Here is a 25712-nt window from a genome sequence, read left to right as displayed (position 1 = left end):
TTATATCCAGACCCTCCACCAGTTGCTGCCCTTCTCTGGACAGGCTTCAGCACCTCAAATCCCCTCCTGTAGAGAGGGGCCAAAGAGCCAACACAGAATTTGAGTTGCAGCCACACCAGTCCCAAGTCCAGGCTTGGTTTTTTGACAAAACTTCTCTTTTCAGAATGGTTGGTACCTCAGCAACCCAAATACAGGGATCCATACTGCTCCAAAGCACAGCAATTGAGTCACTGGGAAAAGCCCCCTTGCCATTCCCACTTGCCAAATCAGCAGAATCATAAGTGGGCGATGCAGAAGAGCCCACCCTGGTCTGTCACTCCCAGTACAGGTGCAGTAGAGTCTGAGATGCTTCTCCTTTCACTCAGTCATATTCAGTACCAATCCATTGCCATAATCTTACTTATTATTCTGACTTTATTACAGTGGTTTCTTTAGTATGCAGAGATGAGCATTCCCTGAAAATGAGAGGTCTCATTATCTCTGTTTCCAGATGAGACACAGGAGAGTGGACTTGCAGTGGCTGGCCTGTGAATGACGCAATAATGATTTATGAAGTCATGAATTTGTGGAGAAAGTGGGTTACATACCTAATTCATGATTTCTTACTGACTACTGTCATTTGGGAACTAGAGAGTATCGAGTGAGATAATCAGATGGCAAACCCAAAACCAGTGAGGTTCTTCACACAGTCCCCAGGCAAAATTTGGGCAGCACAGTAGGGGTTTTTGGTTGGCATAAAACTTACCAAAACAAACCATGCATTAGAAAAGATTATGTAATGGAAAATCTATCCTGGAGGACCCTGGACTTCATTGCTGGAGGCTATAAGGCAACATCAGAAAAGATCTTTGCTGTTAGGCATCCACTTTTGACTGTGAATAAAACCTTTATTCTCACCAGACCTTTGCTCTGGCCCAATTCATATCCCATGGTTATACTACACATCCAGAAAATCTGTGCCAGAGCTGTGAATAAATCCTTAGCTGTCCAGAATTTGATAAGCTGAATATATATTCCTGACCTAAATGACAGAAGGAAGAATAAGAAAATTGAGCTGTCAAAAAAGGCCAATTTAAAAGCTAATGCTAATGTGGTGAAGTGGATAAAGGTCACTCTGCACTGTTGCATGCATTTCTCTTCCTGCTCAACTCAGAGCTTCTTTGTACATCTTAGGCACTAATCTTATCAGGTTCTGTATTTCCTTGTCATAAAGGATGATAGCATGCTATATATTTGAAAGGTTTTTCAGGGTTTTCAAGAAAGAAAAGAGGCCTTTAAACCCCAAGGACAAAGCAATTAAATTGAAAATATTCAAATGACATAAGTAAGCATGAATAAAACAGCAACAGGAACTGAGCCTTTAGAAGTGTTGGCTTTAATTAAAAAAAAAGAAAGCAATTTTAGAAGGTGCATCTGTCTAGGTATTATGTCTCTATGGCATATACCCAAGATTGTTGTTGAAAAGTGTCTTTCACTCCTCCAGCACATTAAGATAAAGTGCTACATCTTACATTTCCTACTGGTATATAAAAGCATCAGAGGTCAAGAAGGTATTTTAAAATGACATGCATTGACTTGTGTATTGATACTCAGATTTTTTCTATACCGCCTGCAAGCAAAAATCACAGAACTATGGTGTTTCCATAGCAACTGCATTTTAATAAGGTGAAATTTCCAGTTTGATAGCGCTGAACAAGTAATAATGTCAGTTTCCAGTGTTGCAGAAGCTCAGATGTCAGGAAGGTTCAGCATAAAACACAGGGCTAAAATTTATTCTTTGCAACACCCATCTTTATTGCTATTATAATTTTAGGAAAAGCCAATAAAACATTATAAAAACAGTAATCTTATTTTTCACACACTTCTCATATCATGAAGCATCAACATTTGAAATATGTCAATTTAAAGCTTATTCATACACCTCCATAAGAAACATCTTGCTCCTACTGTTAGCTTACTTTTCTTCTTTGAGCTTTTACTATACAATACTTAAGGAGAGGGTTCTGAAAATAATTTCCTGGCAGTGGGTGAAAAAGCTCAAAAGCTCATGCACTGGCCATTGGTGTGCACTGTTGTTTATCAGTCAGAACATAAAAGCTCACTAGCACTTTTTGCTGCAAAATCATCCTTCCCTTAAGGTAAAAAACTGAATTCAAGTGAGATTTCTTTTTAAAAGCCCAGAAGAAATGACAAATTGGGACCTGGCTTTTAAAGCAATGGAAGATCTTTCAAAGGCTGGACAGGTCTTTGGTTTTCATTTCAGCCCCTTTCTCTGTCTGTCATCCAGTACAAGCTTTTCTGAGGAGTTAACAGTGGCTTTAGGCTAGAGTGACTTGGTAAAATATGAAGCTAAGGCAGAAATTTATCCCCATGACAGGAAACCTCTTCCATGGGTTAAAGCGCAGTGTTTGCAATGTGAAGTGATATTACTCATCTTAGCATGGCACTGACTCCCAAAAAAAGTGATGTTACAATTCAGGTTGCAGTATGAGGCTGCTCTCTGCAGCCCCTCCCTTCTAGTATATATATCCATGTACAGATTAAAAATTAAAATTAAAGGGAAAAAAATAAATTAAAACAGCACATAAAGAAGATGCTTCTTAATAGGAAGGTAGTAATGAAATCACTTATTTCCAGAAATTAAGATTCTAGATAAAATAGGTGCTTAAAAAAATCAGAGTTGACAGAAAAGGACTTTTTTCTGAAATTTCTGTTTACAAGATCATTTTTCCCTGTGTTTCACCATGAATCATATGGCTGCATCCATGTTAGTACGCAATCATACCTGGTCGTTTTATTGTATTGGTGAAAACAGTGAGTGGCCAAATGCCACTATACATTGCTTTGTTACTGATACATTCTACAGCCTGAAAAACATAAAAATCTCCTTATTAGCTATAAAAGAATGAAATACATGCTGGTATCTTGTACAGCACATTTAGGACCTACTGAATGCAATTCCTGTGTAGTATTATTGTGAATTTAACTCAGGTTTTATTGCAATCACAATCTAACTTGGCCAGAGGTAACAGTTTTGGAAAATTTCACCACCTAAAAGTTGGTATGGTATAAAGCCTCTGTAAATTATTTTTTATGTATTTATATGTCTTTTAGTGACAGATAATTTCAGTCCTCTGTATTCAAATCTCTGATTTAAAAACTAAGTGCAAATGAAGGAATGTTTATATTTTACATAGATAATACATTTATGTATGAAAGTAAATTGCCTCAAAATATAGCCCAAGTAACCCTACATAGTAATTTCATCTACTTTTTCATTAGTTGCAGTTCCTTATTCTTACAGTGACTATTAGCCATATTACAATTAATCAAAAGAAGTTATCTAAAGTGATGCATATGAGAAAATACATCAGCACAAAAGCATAAAAATATGCACATTAAAGTATTAGCATAATAATACTACACCATCCTGAATAATTAATTGGATTTATTTAAAATTAGATTGTTTTGCATGCAGAGACTCAAATGTCATAAATTCAACAGGACTATAGATGGTTTAGCTCACAAATTTAGACCCAGAATTTCACCGGAATGCTGATTTCAGAGCATCCTTCGGGTCATGTCTGTGCTGTGCAGTGGGGTGGGAGTGGCTTAAGAGATGTACATCGGGCTGTGGTGAGGATGGAGCCCCCAGCAGAAACCATGGAATGTATTTAACAAAGACATCTTGGCATCAGCTTTAAACCAGCCTCGACCTGCAATCTTCTTCCTAGCTGAACTCTTCGTAAAAGCTGCACCGAGCCCGACACCATCTCTCAGTGGTGATGGTGTGACAGGAGGTGCCAGAGGAATGGAGCAGGAGCCAGTGATCCCACATCCATGAACAGGCACCAGTGCAGCTGAGAACTGTGCAGTGCCACTTCAGGAGACACAAACAGGCTTAAATGGACAGTGGATTAAATGGCCTTCTGAGATGGCTGGGAGCTCCTGTCCTTCTCTTTATGTGCTGACAGCCTGTTGCCAACTTCTGTACTGTTTCCATTGTGTGACCACAGGGAATTGCAGTGAGAATACCCACACTTTGAGATGGCTGGAAAAGACATTCTACATGATAATAGCACTGTGACACTCTAAAAATGATCTTGATCATTGCTTTGGAGAGAAAAGTAATTTTTGTCTTATTTTTAAAAATCTATTAATCATAAGTGACATAAGGCCTACCTCCCACTCTGAAAAAGATCTGTGGAGATAAACTTCATCATCAGGAGGTACCCTGACAACACCCTTGAGAAAGCTGAGGAATGGTGCAGCTCCTGACAGCTTTTCCTGGTCTCTGCATCCCACACATACCACCCAGGATCACTCTGCAACCTCACAGCAGGAGCAATGGGACAGAGCACTCTGTCTTTGTCCCTGGCTGTCACTACGTGCTTATACACACTGGGGGTCATGGCTGCAAACAGAAATGTTTTTGTCCCCTCTTGCACACAAAAATCATGAGTGGTTTTGTATTCATACAGGAAAATGCAACATTAGGATGTAACAACCCCCTCCTTAGCTGTGATTTAATCTACATTACTGTGCTCTGATTGATGTCATACTTAACCAATATGGAAATTTATGACATATGAATGGTAAGAAGCAACATATAAATGGTGTTTGAGTGGTGCATGTGACTTATGAACATAAAATATATTAGCCTTCATCGGACTTAGAGAATGCAAAATGTAAGAGCTTGTCCCTATCTTACAAAACAAATAAACTAAGTACAAAAGGTAAAATACCTGATGAGAGGATGAAATAAGAAAGGGTAAAGGTGAGCTCACTACTGTGTGCAGCAGCACCAGCAGTAGTTTTAGATCTGCAGGACATTTACCTTGCTAGAGAAAAAAGGCTGAAAATGTAATGCTGAGAATGAGAGTGAGTGATATATCTCCTAACCAGAGTCTTTCCTGACACCTGCAATTAGATTGCAAATATCCAGCTTATGACACCTTTACAATTCCTGTTTCCAGGAACTCTTGTTTGTAAACCATATTAAAGCTGCCAAAACAGCTAAGCAGTCTGTGCTATAATTTGAAAAATGCTTTAGTACTAAGCAGAAGATTTCATTTTAAATCACATGACAACATGGGAGTAATTAGAAGTGTTCATGTTCACTGGACCTACTACTAACTGGTATTTGCATAAAAATAGATGCTAGATAAAAAATTATATGCAATTTGCTTTTGCAGAATGTATTCACATGCTAAATTTCAAAACACCCAGCAATACAGGCACAGATAAACCTTACTGTTCTGGTTATTTACTTACACACATAATTGACTTCTCTCAACATTAACTTCTGTGTTATCTGCACTGATTATCCTAAGAAATATATTTATTACAAGAACTTGAAAACAATGGCCTATTTTCTTTCATCTTACATGGAAAAACTAATGTTGATTGGAAATATCTGTAGCATAGTTGAATATGTATTTGCTTCTAGCTATAGTACAGCAATTTTTCACCAGTCTGACCAGCAGCAGGAGTGCATGGGGCTCTAATTAGCAGGGTTCCATGGTATTTATTTCTCCCATTAGTGCAGCATGACAAACCAGGGCATGGCATTTAAATAGCTTGCCTAATGATAGGCAATATGTTTGCAGCAAAATCAGATAAGCATTGAGGAGTCAGAAACTCCTGGCTCTGGCTTTCATCCACTAGATCGCACGGCAATCAAATTTCCAGATGTCATTGAATTTCAGAGACTCACAGACAGTCTCATAATGGATTTCTGACTTAGAGATATTTAGATGGCTGGATAGGAATGCTGTGGGGTTCACTCAAGAAACAAAGGAGCTTGGAGCTATGCATCTTGGGGCATCTAACTTGCTTTACACATTAGACTTTATTCTCCAAAGCTTTTTTGGAGTGCCAAAAAGCCATGGTACACATGGTTCAATGTAAAAAAAAATTACAGCATGTCATTATTATTTTCATAATGAAAAGTGACACCTTCCTCACAAATTAAGTTTTGTAATATTTTCATCTATAAAATAGTAAGATCACAATAAATGTTCATATCAATGCAGTATTCCTGGACACTTGTGGGCTGACATTTGTCATCATGATATTTCACATAACAACAGGCAATCTAGCAAAGACTGGGGAAAGAATCCTTACAATGAGGGCTGTAGGATGGATCACTGTTACCCAATGTTACCCTCATGTAGTTTTCAGAGAAAATGTCTAATGGAGATTGAACATGAGATACAACTCATAATATACAAGACTGGCCAAAATGACTGGTGGAATTTCCAGTCTTTCATAGTAGTTATCCACAGGTATTTTTATGAGATGTTAGGGAGCAGAAGACATTCTGATTTTATTTGAAATAAATAGAAACAATTTATTAAGGATTCTCTCAAGATAAGATTCATTTAAATTCTTCTCCAAGTTACATGTGCATCAAGCACTTACTATTTTAAATACAAAAATTCAGCAAAAATTACAAGAAATACGTTTTAGTAATTATAGGCAAGATTGTGAACAGGTTCATAACCAATGGGACATAAAGTATCTAACAGACAGTTCAATTTATGGGCCTGTTGTGAGCCAAGACTATATTTAAGTTTTATTGTGATAAATAGTGCTCCAGAGGATGACACATCTGCACATAGGTGGAGTTTAATTTGGGAGATTAACTGTGCTGAAGAATTATATTTCAAGAATTTTCTGCCTGTTGGAAAGTTCTATACATAGGCTATTGATCAAGCAAGAGGAATGAGTTCTCAAACTCTGCAGGTTTCTCCTCTTTGTTTGAAATAAAAAATGGATAAAATATCAGCTGGAATGTCTGCCAGGTCTTAATTCCACTGAGTTTAGTACTTAATGACTATTAAAAGTAATTTTTCTGACAACAAAGATCAGATTTAATTGAAAGGAAAACTCTCTAAACATAAGAAACATCTCACTCACAGAGATAATGAGTAAATCACTGTACATTTTCAGTGCCACAAAGAGAAGAAATGTTCAACCTCTACATAAGAAGTGTCTAACTGTTGTGAAAAAAGCATGTATTTCCATGCAGGACTGTAAGCGTTTTCTGAGTTTTCCTTGTGCAGTGAGCCTGCACAAAAGCTTTTCACAAAATCACAGAATCACAAAATCAATCAGGTTGAAAAAGACCTCTGGGATCATCGAGCCAAATACATGACCAAACACCACCTTGTCAACCAGACCAGGGCACTGAGTGCCACATCCAGTCCTTTGTTAAACACCTCCAGGGATGGTGACTCCACCACCTCCTGGGCAGCCCATTCCAACTTTGACACCCTTTATGTAAAGAAGTTCCTCTGTTCCTCTGTGCTTCCAGTGGTGCTGCCAGCACACTTTATCTCCATTGTCACTGTTGAAATCTGAGTGATCTCAACCTCGACTCCTGGTGCAGGAATCCATTACTGAGCTTCCTCCATGCAACAGCTGCTACTCAGCTTTGGCCTCTGGTACTCAACTTCTTTCTGCCTATCCCACCTTCTTTCCTGACAAGCTTTACATGCTTGGGCTTTTTTTTAGCAAGAACTTTTCCCAGGATTAATCTTCAGTTAGTAGAAAGTTACCCAGGGCATCTGTTGGCATCAGATGGAAAAGAGCTGTTAGCAGGTTATTGAAAATTATTGTCAGCTTGTCACGTGGCCGAGGAACTCCTGGTAAATATCCTATCTCAGCATCTGCTAACAAGTCACAGAACCCCATCATTATTCTCTTCACCCCATCAATTGCATGTCTGTCTCCAAAACTGAAGTCTGAATATTTCATTAATGGATTTATAGTCCATAAAAATATTTTAGAATCTGTGAAAAATGCTCTGCATATAGGGGGCATAAATGCCAATATACAAATGTATCAGCATCATTGCATCCAACAGGATGGTGGTTAACCATAAGCCCTGTTTCCAGTGCTCTCCTGGATCTAACTCTATTTACTCATCAGCTCTTAGAAGTTCCTGCTGAGATGGGATTTTTTCATAAATGTTCACCATAGAGGGTAAAAGGTAATACCACTACAGTTATAAAAGCATGCTTCAAATACACACTACACAAATATAATATCTTGCTTCCTTTGCCCTTTCAGACAGCATCTTAAAGGATCTTGCCTACCAAATTCCTGAAGCAGCCAAGGTTGTCCCTCTGAAACTGGCATCTTTGCTGCTTGTCTTCTCTACTTCCCTAGGTTCTTAAATTCAGCTTATAGTCATTGCAGTGAGAGTTCCCAATGACTATCATTGGTTGGAGAATGAGTTTTCGTTGTTTATGATCTGCAGAACATCCTTCTCTGTCAGTCTGTCTCACAGCTACACAAAATAATCATCATTTATGCCCTGCTTTGTTGCTCTCCTAGCAGATGCTGGAGTGATTAGAGTCCCCCATGATAACCACAGCTTTCAGCTGAGGGGATCCTTCAAGTTATTAAAGGTTTTTCCACCTTCTTCCCTTATTACTTGTGCAATCTGTAGCAATCCCCCAGGTCTCATCTTCACAGCCTGTCTTCCTCAAAGAGCTTCAGTTAATCTATTGCAGAGGTCCAATTGTGAGCTACCTACCACATCTTCATAATCCTAATTGTCCTGTTCTGTGTTTCACAGGATAATTTATCCCCCTCCCTATCTCTTTCCCAGGAAGCACACATTAGTTTATTTGCACTTAAGATGGGATCCTTTTTTGCTCAGATCTCTTGTGAGAGCATAGGATCCTCTCATATAGGCACACTCATCCTATTTCTCCCCCTAAAGATCAAGCAGAGAATTTCCTTATGGAAACTAACAGAGGTTAGCAAGAATCATTACATTGCTTCTGTACCAGTTTCATCCCATTTCTCCCTGGCAGACCTTCCATGTCCCTTGAAGAGCAAATTCCCAGGGTCCTGGAAAATGACTGCCTGAGAGCACAAGCAGCCCCAGCAGCAGAGAGCAATCTGCAGGCTGCACGTCCTGGTGCCCCAGGTGTTCGCTCCATGGCCTGGCTGCCAGGCCTCACCAGCACACATCTCTTCAGTGAAAAACTGAAACCTCTCCGTCTGGAGAGAGAGAGGTGGGACATGAGTGTGGACACTATAGCAACTGTCAAGTTAAAAAAAAATATCTCAGAAATAATTTGATTTTCAGATAGTGGAGGATAACATTTTCTTTTAAGTTAACAAAACAAATGGCTCCTGCTTTTACTATGGCTTCATCAGTTATTAGTCCATGACAGTAGAAGTGGTTCTGTAATGTGAAAATTTTGTTTTCTGCATATATCAATTTAAAATATGCTTTAGGCTTTATTTTAGAGGGACTAAATTAGCATCTGAGTCAATTAGGTACCTGTTGTACTTTTTTAAAATTAATTTTCTGCCAAGAGGAATACAGCTTTTGCCATCAAATAGTGTTGTGTGCTATAAGCCAATTTGCTTAAAAATGCAACAGTTAAACCTAAAATACTTATGTAAATTCATCCACAGAATGCCTTAAATTCTTACTTACAGAGATTTTACTTCTTACTTTTTACACAGTGAACCATATCATTTTATGTTCAATGCCACAGGCAATAAAATGTTTACAGCTTTATAGTTTTTGCATTTGTGTAATAACTCTTTAATTTCATTTCATGTTAACTATGGGAAAGTCCTTACACAGTCCTTTGACAGAATTTTCTTCAAAATATTGCCAAAGAATGACAAAAGAAATTCATACACAAAACCTTTTATTTTTATTGAAGCCAGTAAAACAATTGGTTCCAATTCTGTGATTCTGATTTAGATCCTGTCTAAGTTCGCACAAAAATTTCTTATAGAAAGAGAAAAAACATTATAGGAGTTATTCTTCAAACAAATCTCAAGTGGAATATATAAGCATTGAGAAGTTCTTCAAAGAAAATAGTCTCACTGACAGAGAAGGGTACAAATTTATTTATTACATTTTGATTTTGTGAATTCATTACAAATTCATGACAAATTTATTTCAAGACTGATTTTTTAAAGAAGAATTTTTAAAACTCAAAAATATCTGAAAAATAAATGTAAGCACAGAAAAATCTTAAAACTATCTCTTGAGAAATAGTTTATTACTGATTTTTTAGGAAGTTATGTTACTGGGGAGTGTCAGCCTGGCGTTTCAGGTATGTATGTATCTCAAGATTCTATTGAACATTAGACACTTTCAAGATAACAAGAAAACCCTGGAAAACAGTTATGTTTTCCTTGATGAGGGCAGGACCAGCTGTCCACTCAAGCCAGGCAGGCACTTGTTGAATACTGTGGAGGATGTACTGGCTCCTTGAGAAAGTTATTACATTCTTCACCCTTTAATGAGGAATGCCTATTTGTTACTTTTAAGTATATTTAAGCTGTGTTAAACCATACCTAATTAAAACTAGATTTGCTTGGTTGCTTCTTAGGGGTTTTTTGTAGGTTTTTTCGTAGGGTTTTTCTGTTTGCTGCTAACACCTATGCAGTCATCTATTATCTCTTTCTAACAGTTACTGTTTTCCCCATTACTTAGCTCATACTTTATTCCCATAATAAAGGTACACATTCACCCTCCTTAAAATATCCAGCACAGGCTGAGCTTATGTTTGGTATTTTGGTGGCAGTGAGCCTTGGTTCTTATAATACTCCTCAGCTTCTTATTGAATTGTTGCATTGAATCAGATTGTATTCAAAGTAGTTCTTTTTCATTGAAGAAGAATTACACCATCAAAAATTTTTTAGCATAATTCAACATTACCATCTTGCCCAAGCCTACTGAAATGTATGTAATAAACAATTTATTATGTGTATAACCTGTTTATTTCTGGTTTCACAACTTCAAATTGAAGACTTTGCATAGTAAAAATACAATCTAGCTCTTGTGTGGCTCATGTGTCTTAAAGTTACAATTTAAGGTGGAGAAAGCCTTTTAATGCAGGAACAGGACAGGCCAAACTATATAGCTCGTATCTGAGAGCTCACATATCCTCTTCAGAAAATTTCACCTGTGACACCTTGGATGCTGAGATGGGAAGTAATTTACTGAAGTATTCCCCATTTCTTACTGCTGATTTCTGTGTGGCCATCTGAGACAGTGTGCAGGGTGCCTGCTCTTCATCCAGGAGAAGGCTGCTGCTGCAGTGCAGCTGCTTCAGCAAGGCTGGGGCAGCAGCTGTGCCCTGTGGGACTGGCAGAGGAACAGGGGCAGAGACAGACCCCTCTTCCCACCTGCTGCCAGTGCTCCCATCCCACTCCTCCACACACTGTGCCCTCCTCGCTCAGCAAGTCTGCATGTGTGCTTGAACATCAGGGAATTCAGAGCAGCAGCCTCACACCAGTGCTTCAGCAATCTGCTCTGCTCTGAAATATGCACACCAGGACATCATTTCTTAAGTGGTAATTGCCATCAGCCCAAGGCAACAAATTAGAAATGGCTATGATAAGGCTTGGTGGAAGGGAAGGAAAGAAGCAGAGAGAATACTAGATGTGTGGAGGTTTTTTGCAGCATATCTAAGCAATAGGAAAAATTCCAGAAAACCTCGGGAGAAGGTACACTCAGGCTGGAGAAAGTGGCATAGCTAAGAAATTTAAAATTTTAACTTTTTCATGAAACTGGGGAGGAATGTGATTGATTTACGCTCTATGCATACTTTTATTCTACTGTTTTGGTGGTCAGCCAGTATTTCAGAAGGCCTGACAAGGACACTGTGTACAGTAGGAAAATTACTTATGGGACATTTGGGCTCAGCTGTTTTTTAGAGTATCTGAATCTTACGAGCAGACAGAGCATCAATAATATATTACTGTCATAAACCACTTATGGTATGAATGGGAAATCTTTCTGCATTCACTATCTGCCAGTTTTATTTGCTGATTGTTATGCAGGTCTATAAGATATTGATTTATTTGCCTCTGTAAAACATAAAAGAAGATTACTATAAATACTTCATTATTCAATTTTTTGAGTCAGGAATTTTTTTTCTTGAGTACTCTGCTATTCAGAAAGGTAAAATAGGCCAACTAATTTTTTGTCCAAGAAGACCATGCAAGGCGACCATGATCCCTTCTTTCTATGCAAAGAATTTTGGGTCCAAAACCCTAAAACATTTCCTGACATTGAATAAAACAAAATACAGCAAAACATAGCAGAGTGATTGAAGAAAAATGGGAATAATTACCTCAAAGAGAAACAGGTAATGGGGTTAGATGTTAGTCTCTGAGTCCTCAGTTTTGCATGACACAAAAAGCAAAGACAAGAGGAGGCTCCTCTCCCAGAGAAGTGTCCCTTCCTCAGCTTGTTTATGCCAGGCTATCCAGCCTCCAGCTGGCCTGTGGTAAATACAGCCTCCACCAGTACTTCTGTTTCCCTATGTCTTGTAGAGAGGTGAACAGTAGGCACATGTTTATTTTCAAATGAGGTGCAAGTTTTCACTTGTTATTAGAAGTCAACTTTCAGTTAACTTTAAATATCACCAGACAAAACCACCTGTAAGCCTTTATCTTGTTTATCCCTTTATCCATTTTGGGAAAATTCCACAGTTTTGCTATATAAATTTCCTAACATATCTTGGAGACTGTAAACTTTGATCATAAATTGGTAGAACCTTATTTGCCATTATAAATCTATTTATATCTATATAAATCTACAAGACTTTGTACAATGGGTCCACAATACTATAGCTAAATTGCTATGCTACAGCATGGGAGCCCAGCTTCAGGTCAACAAATTACACCATGCATATGATGGCATTTAATAATAAGTCTTGACTTGTGCTAGTAAATTGAGATGCATTTCTCACCATGAAGTGTAACCTCTCTATGGAAGCATTGCTTTTTAGCAGCTGAGCTATGTTTACTGTTGACATATAGAAGCAAACTGCTTAAATACTTTTTTTAGCTTATTGTCAGTTACAAACTGTACTTTGTTTTCATACATTGTTCCAGCTCATCTCCAGTATTCGCAAAGTTTCAGCAGGCTGGATTAGGACATTAATGGCCACTGTGCCTCCATGGTTCACAACAATTCTACAGAAGATGCGCATGAGGAGGAGGGGCAGGCACTGCCCTCTTCTCTTTGGTGACCAGTGACAGGAAGGAAGGCCAGAGGAAGGACAGGAAGCCACCAGAGGAAGTGGCTTGAAGCCTCTCAGGGAAGGTTTATGTTGGATATTAGAAGAAGATTCTTCACCCAGAGGGTGTTTGGACACTGGAACAGGCTCACCAGGGAAGTTGTCACAGCACCAAGTTTGACAGAGTTCAAGAAGTGTTTGGACAATGCTGTCAGGTACATGTGTGACTCTTAGGGATGTACTGTGCAGGGCCAGGGGATGGGCTTGATGACCACTGACGGTCCCTTCCAACTCAGCATATTCCGTGATTCTCTGATTCTTGATTTTGTGACAAAGTGGGATCATCTTAATCCGTTTGGCTGCCAATTGCAGAGTCAAAGGAGAAAAAATCTTAGTAAAAACTTTTCAGTACCCATGTGAACGTCAGTATTGAGAATTAGATCTTTCAATAAAAACCACTTTCTGGTTATTTTTAGACTGTCACTGTAACTCAGACTGCTGTAGTATTTAGTGCTTTAATAGGGACAAGCTAGACCTAGATTTTAAGAGAATCCATAGGACGCCGTTAATCTCAATTGTGTCATTCTCAAGGCTTTGTTGTTACAGGTCTATACGGCCTTTAATGTGTCTGCACTACCTCATTAACACAATATTACTTGCTATTAGCAGGAGTTCTGTAGATGCAGTGAAGTGAATAGAGACCCATTAAAATATATGAGTTACACATCAACACATGCTGGGGCTTACTACTTTCCTTCTACATTCAGCTAAATATCTGCTGAATAGAATACAACAGATGCAGGAAGATACTCTTAATTACAGACATAGAGAATTAATTTTATGAAATACTTTTTTTCCCCATTTTTTGTGCTTTCAGCTTGACTACAATTTCAAGATCCTTGCTGCTTTTAAAGCCATTTTAATTGTCATGTTTTATTTTGCCAATAAATAGCCTCTCAGATGTTTATTTCTATTTTAAAATGTTAAATAAAACAGGCCACTTTTCCAGAAGAATTTTGTGTTTTATCCATTTCCTTTTTCATAGTATCCATACTCCTCCAGACTTTTGAAATACTGCCTTGCAAAAAGGAAGGTGAGGCAGGCTACCACATCATAATTAACAATCTTAATCTCTAGAATCTGACTTAAAAAGTGAGTTTCTTGTTCTCCTTCCTCTGTGGCCTGAATAAAACTACTTCAGGGAAGAATCAGAGATTCTTCTGGATTCAAATTGCTGCTATCTCAGTCTGTGTGAGATACACACCAAGATGCAATACTTAAAAATTGTCCTTCCCTTGGTAAAGTCTATCAGCTACAGTGTCTCTTGTCTCCACAGGCTGTGTTCTGTAGATGCTACAAAATTCACAGAGTCACAGAATGGGTCAGGTCAGAAGGGACCACACAGGGCCAACCTCCCTGCACAAGCAGTGTCATCCTGGAACACACAGCACAGAACTGTGTCCAGACAGTTCTTGGATAGCTCCAGTGAGGGAGACTCCACAACCATTCTGGGCAATCTCCAATATAAAGAAGATCTTCCCCATATTCAGGTGGAATTTCCTGTGCCCCAGTTTCTGCTTGCTGCCTCTTGTCCTGTGGCTTGGCACCACTGAGCAGAGCCTGGCTCCATCCTCTTGGCACCCTCCCTCCAGATACTGACAGACATTGATGTCAGTCATCTTCTCAGTCATCTCTTCTCAAGACTGAGCTGGCACAACTCACTTGACCCCACAAGAAAGATGCTCCAGTCCCCTATTCATCTTTGTAGCCCTCTGCTGGACCTGCCCCAGAAGCTCCATGTCTCTCTTGCCCCGAGGAGGCCAGAACTGGACACAGCACTCCAGATGTGCCTCACTAGGGCTGAGGAGAGAGGCAGGATCTCCTCCTGTGACCTGCTGGCACCACTTTTCCTAATGCACCCCAGGGTACCATTGGCGGTTCTTGGACAGCTTGTTGTCCACCAGTACCCCCAGGTCCTTCTCTATGGACTTTTCATAGCAGGTCAGCTCCCATCCTATATTGATTCTCCCCAGGTGCAGGACCATGAATTTGCCTTTGGTGAATTTCAGATGGTTCATCTCTGCCCATCTCTCCAATCTGTTGAGGTCCTTCTGAAGGACAGCACAGCACTCTGTGGTATCAGCCACTCTTCCAAGCTTTGTGTCCCAACACATTCTCCTTGTGTGCTGCATATAGAGCCTGGATGTTGCTCAGTTATGGATTTTGGGGACAGAGATGGTCATGGCTGGACAATGTCACTCTAGCTTAGAGGTACCTAGGTTTCTTTTGCAGTTTTCAGCACTAGCATTCCAGTGCTGCTCACTTCATCTCAGATCTCCTACTTAGACTTTCACTTATTAGAGCTCAATTCTTCAGCTAGGCTACCTCATTTCTAGGGTATTTAGTTAAGTATTTCTGGGGGTTTTAATATTCAAATGTTTACTTGCTAATGCTCACTCCTTACTTAATGCCTTAACAAATGGTTTCTCTCCCTGGTCCGGGTAAATATGAGTTCAAGTATTCATACAGACAGAGGAGCCCTCTTGAAAAGAATCCATGTCTGAGCCCAACTTAAATCTCTGAGTGCTAAGAGCACCTTGCTGGGAAATTAGAGACCGTGATTTGAGGTCCTTCTCCCTTTCCCTCAAGACACAGGACCTACAGGTAAGGTTAATAGAGGTCCTGGTCTGATGATCCTATTGTAAGTAAAGTGTGGCCTAATGCTCCAAGCACCACAGTAATGTGGTGTTCATGTTCTGCATATGCCCAGCAGTTAAAAGACTGTAGTATCATGGGGCAGATGAAGGGAGGCTACAAAAGAAAGCATAGTTTTTTCCTTCTCTTATTACCTCCTCTACACTGGAGATTTGAAAGCAACAGAAGCTTTCATTCATTTTCTTTAACTCCTAGCTCTGTCCTATATAGTCCTTCTGATTTCTAACCTTTCCTTTGTTGGAATGTAGATACAGGACAGTGGAGCACTCCTACAAACACTCCTTCAGTCAAGGTTTTACTTGTCTTCTGTACATTTACTTTGCACTTGTACTAATGCTCTCAGTCTGTTTTGCCCCTTTCTTTTTATTTTCAGTGGATATCTATGTCTCTCTATCTTTTGCCCAGAACAAAGCCAACAGATGCAGGTTCTCATTTATCTCAAACAGGCCACAGCTCCTTCACTTTCTGTACCATTTGCTAGTTACCCTAATCCCTTCAGCATTTTCTTTTGCCCTGCTATTTCACAGAAGAGTTTATATACTGTAAATTGCTTTCTGTCTCCCTTCCCACTAAGTTACCATCTGTTATGCATTATCCTCAAATGCTATTTGCAGTCCAACAAACTTCCACTAAAAAAGTATGGGCCATTTCCCCTAATTTTCTTCTTCACTCTAGATTTGGCTCTGTGTAAAGCATATGTACAGCTCTTCAATCCTTGTTCAGAGGTTAATCTGCTACCTCAAGGCTTTAACTTTCATTTCTTTCATCTGTCACTCAGTTTCCTGAATGTTTCCTTCTCTTTTTTTTTTTCCAGGATGAAAAGGTGAGGAATATGCCTACAGTCTCTCTGCAAGGATCTGCAACCTCATCCAGCCTCTTCTATTGCCATCAAGTCAGATATCAAGGGAGGCATCCTTTCAGCTTGTGCTGTGAACTCACTTGCCCACTCAGCTACTTCAGTGAATGTGACAAGCTGCCAGGTGGGATGTATTTCTGTGTTTTAACATTTGCTTCAACAGAACATTTTCTTGCCTTGCCTGTGTGACTTTTAATTTGGTCCTGAACTGTAGTACACAGTGACTTTCCCGTAATGTTTCGGAGATCCAGCCTGAAGCTTTTCATTCTGCCACTGCTAGCTAAATGCTGCAGGGACCCACATGGCCATGGCCTTCCTCCTGCTTAGGGGGGCAGATGTGGCTGTCTGTCCGACATTGTCCAGCAGTGCTCCTGAAGCCAGCCAGACCACAGACAGCACCAGCACTGCCACACTCCCTAGCTGTTATTCCCCTTTGGACTAAACAGATGACTATTTCAGCCTTGTAAATTCAAGTTTACAAGTGATAAAACTGTACTTCCAGAATCTGTTCAGAAGCTTATTACTTAGACCAAAATATTTTTCTGTGAGTTATCTGTATCTCTGCATTGCAGATGGTACACAATTTGTTCACTGATCTCACCCAAAAGAACAGTGTTCTTTCCCTCTCTTAACTATGTATAGCTTTTTACTCTAGGCTTTACACCAATGGCCTGGATCCCAAAGGTTTCTTCATCTGTCACCTCACCTTCATAATTTTCCCCTGTGTGTTTTATGCCTCACTGATTACCCTTTGGTATGAGCATCTTTTGCTTGACAACAAGGATGAAACTTCCTCTCAGAGGTGATCCTTCAGACCTACAGTCATAGAGGAGTTCAAGGGCACCACGTCAGGTAGGGTCAGGTTCTCACTTCTGAGGGATGAAGGAAGATTTGGGACCAAGTGAGAGAAAATCAGGTTGTCCCTTTTTTTTGGGGAACTTGGGTACTGCCAAACTCATCACTCTAAAATACTTAATCAAAGAAAACTTCTAACTTCTGAAGATTTATTTTCCTTTTGGAGTTGTTCGTATGTTCTGAGCATGGGAAATATATTTATTTTACATTTACAAGGTTCTATATTGATGAGCCCCTACTCTCTGTTGCCATATTATGATTATGTCAGAAACAGGTTTCTTGCCTGTCTGAAGGAAGGTATATTATGAAAAATGTTACAAAACCAGTGATACAGATGGCAAAGTCTATATGATAGAAGAAAGGAAAAACTTCACAATTACAACTTCTTTCCATCTATTTCCACAGACAAATGTTGTTGACAAAATTGAAAAAAATTCAACTGCTCTTAAAACTTTTTATTATAAAGTGTTATGTTAGAATATGTTAGAATAATGGTATAAGAGTAAATAATAAAATAGATAATGGGAAGGTGAATAACATTGGGACATCTTTTATTTTGTATTAGTTCAGTATTTTTGGAACATCTGTGACATAAATGAAGGAGGTTCAAGAATCTCAAGAGTTATGCCATTAGCAATAAATGAATACTATTTTGTAATGCAGAGTTGTCCTAATAAAGAGAATTGCAAGTATGACCTCAGAGAATGGGATTTCAAGGATAGATTTGAAGCATTGGAAGTTGACATTTCGGATTCCCCCTGCATTACAGTTTGGACAAATTTAAATCCTCACGGATATATAAACAATCCCTCTCTCTCCTGTAATGAAATTTTCAATGGATTTTATAGAAACGAGCCCCCTCCCAACATTCATAGTGGCATTAGAGAGACAGAGAAGGTCTAATAGTGACACTTTCTGTTCCTAGTGGAGTTGGTGGCAGAATTTCAATGTCTTCAGGATATATTATAATGGAATATTAGTATGGCAACTTGCAACAGATTTATTTAAATCCAGCACCTCAATATTTTGAAACTTCGGGTTCTATGTTACATCACAGAACTTAAAATCAAACTTAAGACTTCATTGCCTTTCTAGTCCCCCCTTTTGGCATGTTCTTCAGAATCTGGCCTGCCTCAGGTCAAAGAGATTTTATGATGTCACAGTTTAAGGAGTGGGCTGTAGAATGCTCTATTGCCCAGAGAGATTTTGGAAATCCACAGTCTTTGGTTCTGTGCCTATCTGACTGGAGTCAGCCATTTAACATGCAGTATGCAAGTTGTGCATGGCTATTATCACTTTTCATTCAACAAGCAACACTGTGCTAACCAGTGAACACTGTTTTCATTGGATATTTAAGTCTTCAGTCCAAAGAAAAGAGGTCTTTCTGTAACTGTAACAGCACTGTACCAGGCAAAACACCATGTTCTGTTTACTTTTGCTTGAAGGGAAAAACAACATAGGAAAGCTGGATATTGACTGGCTTTCTACTTCACTGTTATGTGAATCTATTCTGGTTGGACTTTTTCCCTCAAGTACCTTTGTATATATACATATCTATATATACCTATATGTATGTATGTGTGTATATATATATATGTAAATATGTGTGTGTATGTGTGTCTATATATATATGTATATACATATATATATAGGAGATGATCTAAACAAAGTTATTTACTATAGGTGAGTAAAAATACCACAGCAACTTTCTTGAATTGACCCTGCATTGAGCAAAGGGTTTGGACTGGAGTGACTTATTTTTGGCTGGAAAATGCAGTTTTAAGGAATCCCCAACAAACAAATGGTCCTTAATCCTGATTGCTTTTAAGCTGTGAGCATGCTCACACGAGTGTTTTCTTCAGCTGTGCTGAACTCTGTCCTGTCTTCAGTCTGACCTGAGGCAGGACAGGACAAGGCGCCCCAATGTTTCAAAGTAAGGTCATTTCATGTTGTTTATGATGGCTGTAAAACTGTCAAATACAACAAAACAACTAAATTGTTTCCACAGGGACTAGTGCCTCTAGAGAAAGTTATGCCCAGAGGATGAAAGTTCAAACTTTTTTGCTTCAGTGATCTGGGTTCTGGGGTGACATGGATGAGCTCAAATCAGATCAGTAAATTATAAATCAACAGTATTGTCAATCTTAGTGAAAAACTACAAAGTGAATAGCACTGCTTAGGATATCCTCTCAGATTATTTTCAAGAGGCATGTGCGTGCAGTGCTACACTGGAGGGAAATGGCTCCCAGTCAACTCAAAGCATTAACAGCACTGTCCACAGTCACTTGTTTCTTCCTTCATTCCTGGCATCCGTCACTTGTTCAAGACTAAGTAGAGATGGGCAACATATTTCTACACCCACAATATCTTGTACCAGAAGTATCAGCAGTAAATTGTCCCCAACACCCACTGATAACAGCATTACCAAGTGTGATTTCCTGGTCTTTGCTGCTTTCTTGGCCCTGTCCCAGCAGTGCAGACACAGAAAGGCTGGAAATGGGCCACACACCCTTCCCTGTCCACCGCAGCTAGGGGTGGTTCTGCTTGCTCTCCTCTCTGAAGTGCTGGATCAGGGCATAGCTGCTCAAAGTGTGGGGACAAACAAGGGGCAGGGGTGGAAGGAGAAACAGAGACCCTAATAGGAAATCTTCAAGAAGTTCTCTAACCCTGTACAGCTGGGTGGATTTCTCAGCTGAGCAGTGGCAAGTGTGCTCTTTGTAATACTGTGGAAAGTTCTGTAGCACCACACATCATGGACAGGCAGGCTGCTCTTGGAAGGAGATAGACATGAAAACATCAGGGCTATTGTCAGAGTTCACTGAATGATGTCCAGCCCTTCCCAGCTGAAAGGCACTAATGCTTCACTTAAGATTTGCAGTGAATGAAGATTTCTGAGTCAGAAGCTCTGAAGGTACTGCTTGGAGCAGCCCAAGAGGAAGAATAAGCACCTTCCACCTCCTCCCTGACCACACAAGCAACAAGCAGCTGGTTTCATTGATTAAATATTTTCTGTTTTTCTCAACTCCTCGGGTGTTTGTTATTATTAAAATGAGTCTCTGCACCCTCAGGAGCTACTGGTCTGTAAATCCTAAAGATGAAGATCAAGGCTCACAGGCTACAGCTCTGCCTCCTGTAGCAATGCCCTCCATCCAGGGATGTTGCCAGGACTGGGGAAGAGGACTGACTGAGACCTCTGTCTCAGATGCCTTGCAAGGTTGCAAAACTCTGGCTTCACAGAACATTATTTAATTTTGGTTTTTAGGAGATGCAAGGCTCCAGCTACCTTTCTCCAGGGCAGCTGGAATAGTTGATTGATGAAAGAATTTTCTTTTTTCTACATTACTAGAGATGAGGTTTGCTGCAACACAACCCTGTTTTCCCAACAATTGACATTTGCAAGCAATGCAAACAGGCTGTCAATTTTGTTCTCCAAGATCTGGTTAGGATATTTGTAAATGCAAATCTTACAATCTATAACTTCCACAGAAGTCAGACATAATTAGAAGACTTTGAGGTCAAAAAGGGAACATTAAGCATGATAATATATCTGGGAATATTTCAGCAGAGGAATAAAGTACTTTGTGTTCACTGTGTGATGAAAACACATCTTTGGCAACCTGGGGAACATCTGAAGAGGGTATTCGACTTCCCTGTGCTCACTGTGATGCCAAACTCCTGAGTGTCTGCGGCTCCACTGTGTCTCACAAAACACAGACCCATGACAATAGACAGGCCTTTTAATAACCAGCAAAGGTGAGATTCATGTCCTGGTGACTGAGCAGAGGCTTAGACAGCTCTAAGATGTAGACGTAGCAATAGAGTAATAGGCAAGAAAAAAGCATAGGCTGCAGTTGAGGCTGCCATGACAATCCCTGTGCTGCTGTGCTGCTCCCCATCCTCAATTCAGCCCTCAGAGGCTTGAATCCCCTTGGCCAAGATTTTCTGGCACAGTCCAGGATTCTTGCTTCTCCCTAGACAGTGTCTGCATTTCTTTGAGGTCCTGTGACAACTTCAACCTTAAGCAGGTTCTCCTGATGTTTGCATCCTCTGAATATGCCCTTCTGTTTTACAGCTGTCTTAGAAAGAAGCTAATAGTGTATTTTGGTTTCTTATGACTTTATGTTTAGGGACCTGATGCATATTTATAAAACTTTGGAAGTCCAAACTTGTTAATATTACCTGCTTTGAGAAGTACTCGGTGCACCTGTATCTTATTAGGCTGCCCCCTTGGTAATTTTTAACACACAGTGAGACCACACAGGTGCCTTGAAGGCTTTCTGAAAGAGGTCAGACATGCCCACATGCCTGCAGGTGGATTGCCTCCCCTTGACCTTCTTTTGAACTATTTGAGGATGTCCAGTTTCTAGCAAACACTGGGAGGAGCTGGCTTCAAGGAAGAAACCTAAACTTCACTGAGTTGTGCAGCTGCAAGCAGAAGAAATCTGCTGCTGGTTTTGGCAGGCTGTACACTTCCCAGGTGGTGCAAAATTGTGGTTATAACACACTTCTCTTCCAAGAGATGAATGCATCACTAAACACATGCATAGAATGGGATTGTCTAGAGGAACAAGACTTGAGAAACACTGATCATTTATAGAAGCAGCTGAAGGCAATCCATGAGAAAACTCTGAGAAAAATGTGATTATAATGTTTTACCCTATGTACTATGGTAAACTTCAAAATTTAAGACAACAAAGACCAGCTGTTTAAAGCTGCACACATCGTCCAGACACCAAAAATTTGGAAAACACTTGGCTTTAGACTATCTGGTTTTACACACAGCTTGTGACTGAGATGCTTTGATGCAAATTTCTTTGTCAAAACAATATGTTTACAGTCTAGACGCATTTACCAAACATTGGATTTAGCCATAAAAGTGAATTTCTGGAAGCACAGTCACAAGACAAGTGGATGCAACATCACTGACTTCAAAGGACATGTGTCTTCCTGTAATAGAGTATTATTAGGTAGGTCACATTCTTTTCTGTATGAAACCATTTCATCCTTCTTCTGCAATATGTAGTAGCTTTAAGTAGAAATTAATTGCTTTTTCCTCCATTTTGAGGCCCATTCACATTATTTTGCTGAACAAAACAGAAAAAACCCAGATATTTTGCACATCTCATCTAATCTTTCAATCTCTATCTATTACTTTAGCTGAAGTAATTTCTGTTGGTTACCTTGTCATATAATCATAGAACTGGATCATAGACTCATGGAATTACTTTGGTTGGAAAAGTCATTAAAGCTCACTTAGTTCCAGCCCCCAGCCATGAGCAGGAACACCTTCCACTAGACCAGGTTGCTCAAAGTCCCATCCAGCTTGACCTTGACCTCTCCCAGAGATGGGGCTCCCATAACTTCGCTGGGCAACTTGTTCTGGTGCCTCACCACCCTCATGGAAAAGAGGTTCTTCCTGGTATTTAATCTAAACCCACCCTCATTTTAAAGCTTTTCAGTCTTGTCCTGTCACTACAGGCCCTTGTCAAAAGTCTCTCTTCATCTTTCTTGTAGGCTCCCTTCAAGTACTGAAAGGTCTCACTTAGGTCACCCCATGACTTCCTTTCTTCACTCTGAACAATCCTTTCCTCATAGGAGAGGTGCTCCATCCCTCTGATCACTTTGGTGCCCATCCTCTGGTCTCGCTCCTACAGGTCCATGTCTTTCTTATGCTGAGAACACCAGAGCTGGGTGCAGCACTGCAGGTGGAGTCTCACCAGAGCAGAGCAGAAGGACAGAATTTCCTCCCTCACCCTGCTGGCCACGCTGCTTTGGATGCAGTCGGGACAAATTTGAGCTTTCTGGGCTGTGAGCAGTCATTGTTGGGTCATGTCCAGTCTCTCATCCACCAACATATCCAAGTCCTTTTCATCATCCTTCTTATTCCTGAGGGGTTGTAGTTGTGGGAAATGGGCAGAAAGAAGATATTTTGATTTTGATAATCCTCACCATGGCTGATGACATTTCAGTGTTATGGCTCAGTGACCCAGGTCCTGATTTCTCCAGAACAGGCCCTCCCAAAATTTCATCAGAAATTGCTAATTAAATGCAAATGGGAATACAGCAAATGGATTTTGGTTTTCAGTTGAAAGCAGAAAGGTCGGAGATGTCATTCATTCCAGGCAAACAGATGTAGGAGGAGCCATACCCCTCACAAAATAACACCAGATTATATTTTAGTGCATAAATTTTATTTGCACAGTAGCAAGAGTGTTTCCCAAAGGCAGACTGTTTTTAAGACTGTGCTCACATAGACCATTTCCTATCATGAAAGCGTATTCCAGAGAATTTCAGAAACTTGAATCTATTCCAAAGATTTCCAAAAACTGAAAGCTGCAAGAGTGGCCTGGCTAGGGAAAAGCCCACTGTCCTTCTGAGTGCCGCAAGGGAGGATTAATTTCTGTTTGCTGAAAGCAGCTGGGTAGCAAGAATTCGGGCCCCTCCCAGAATCACTGTTTTACAGGGAAAATCTTGTTCTCCAGAAGTCTCTGCTGGAACAAAATTATTTATTTACTTAGTTAATTAGTTTATCTCTGAATCTTTTTCCCTGAGCCATTTGAGGTACCATGATTGAGGGGCACTTTAGAACAGAAAAATGACTGTAATATATTATATTTGTTGTCTGGTTTGCATTTTTTTCAATCCAAATTTAAAAAAAAATCAAATTCCCCTGCTTGACTGTCAACACCTAGAGCATCATCTAAGATGATTTTGTCCTTGTTCTTATGCAGGAGACTTTGTAGTTTATGAATTTTGGGTTCTGGTTTTATTGCTGTTATTGCTGTTTTATTGGTTTTATTGCTGTTATTGTAGAAGAGCACCCAAAAACCTTGTAGCACGGTATCAAAATCAGGAAGGTGACCATTCAGGCCTGTACAGGATCCGCAGGCCTTTTCACTGCTCCCAGACTGGAAATTGCCATCTGTATTCCAGACCTTGATTATGTGATATGCCAACCCAAAAAACATTTTTAAAAATCCTCCTCTGCATTTCCCCCTCCCACTCTGGAATTCAGTGTAATGTGAAAGAAGCAGATCTGTGGCAGCTCTAGCTGCCTACAGCAAAGATGAGGGAGAAGATGGTTTCCCTTTTGGTTGAACTCATAACTGGCTCATCTTTTGCCCCAGAGGGACAGCCTGGTCTGAGCCTTCAGGATTTCTTTCTTTAAGTGTGTCCACCCTTTCTGCACCCCTTTGTTTTAAGGTGTTCTCCGAATCAGCATCCTGGGTAATAATCAGAAGGCTGAATTAGTTCAGGGAGTGTCCTGGTAAAACCCCATACCCAGGCCCCAGGGAGGCAGAAGGCTTCCCTGTGAGAAGGGTCCACTTGACATACAGGGTCCTCAGCTCCCCTCAGAATGAAATAATCTACTACAGCTGCCCTTCTTTTCTTCCTAACACCCCAGGCTGTGATCCATCTGACAGAGGAAGTGCACCGGGGAGACACCTCCAGGCAGATTTTTTTCTCTAGTGTCATCTGCCTGACCCTCAGAGGCCCAGGGCCTTTTCTGTAAGGGCACCTGGGAAGGTGATGAGTGCTGGGAGGGGATTATTTTACCTCCCCTAGTAAGGAGCCATTTACATTTCCCCTATCTAATAGGTCTCCCCCTCCTGCCACATGGCTCAATGTAATGAGAACATCTGCAGCAGTTTGGTTTCAAGGAGTCAATTTTCCCCACAACCCCTCAGTTTAAATCCTGTTATGTCAAATTTGTGACTGTGATGCTATGACATGTATTCTATCATGTTACAGAGATCTCATCAGTCCACCATGAAAAACCAGATGACTCCAGCATTATCAGTTTGGGCCAAGGAAGGGATTAGTTCCACAGGGTTTTGGGTTACCTTGTTTTTCTGCTCCATTGCCTCCTTCATATAAGCTGGCGATTTTGGCAAATGTGAATGCTACTTAATAAAGTAGACCAGGCACACAGTGTAAAAAGTGTCAGAAATATCACTTTTTTAAAGCAAAATCATCATCTTTCTCTCTAGTTCCACATCACTTGGCATTTTTAATTTGCTGCTAGAAAGAGTTTTCTTCTTTTCAGAAGCTGAGTGTGGCACTTGACCACAGTGTGAGCATTACTCTTGTACCAGGAAAGCATAGCAAGGGAGGCAGGTCATGGAGGTGTCACAGGAGGAGAATATTGTCATCTTCAGAAACAGCAGTCTCTGATTGTTCCATCGGCCTTATTAAAGATAAAACTTTCACCACAGAGAAGGCATTTTTGCCATTGTAACAGTCAAGAAACTATCTCATATATACCTACA

The sequence above is a fragment of the Zonotrichia albicollis genome, chromosome 1 (assembly GCF_047830755.1).
Source record: "Zonotrichia albicollis isolate bZonAlb1 chromosome 1, bZonAlb1.hap1, whole genome shotgun sequence".
Classification (NCBI taxonomy): Eukaryota; Metazoa; Chordata; class Aves; order Passeriformes; family Passerellidae; genus Zonotrichia; species Zonotrichia albicollis.
This window is presented reverse-complemented; position numbering follows the sequence as displayed.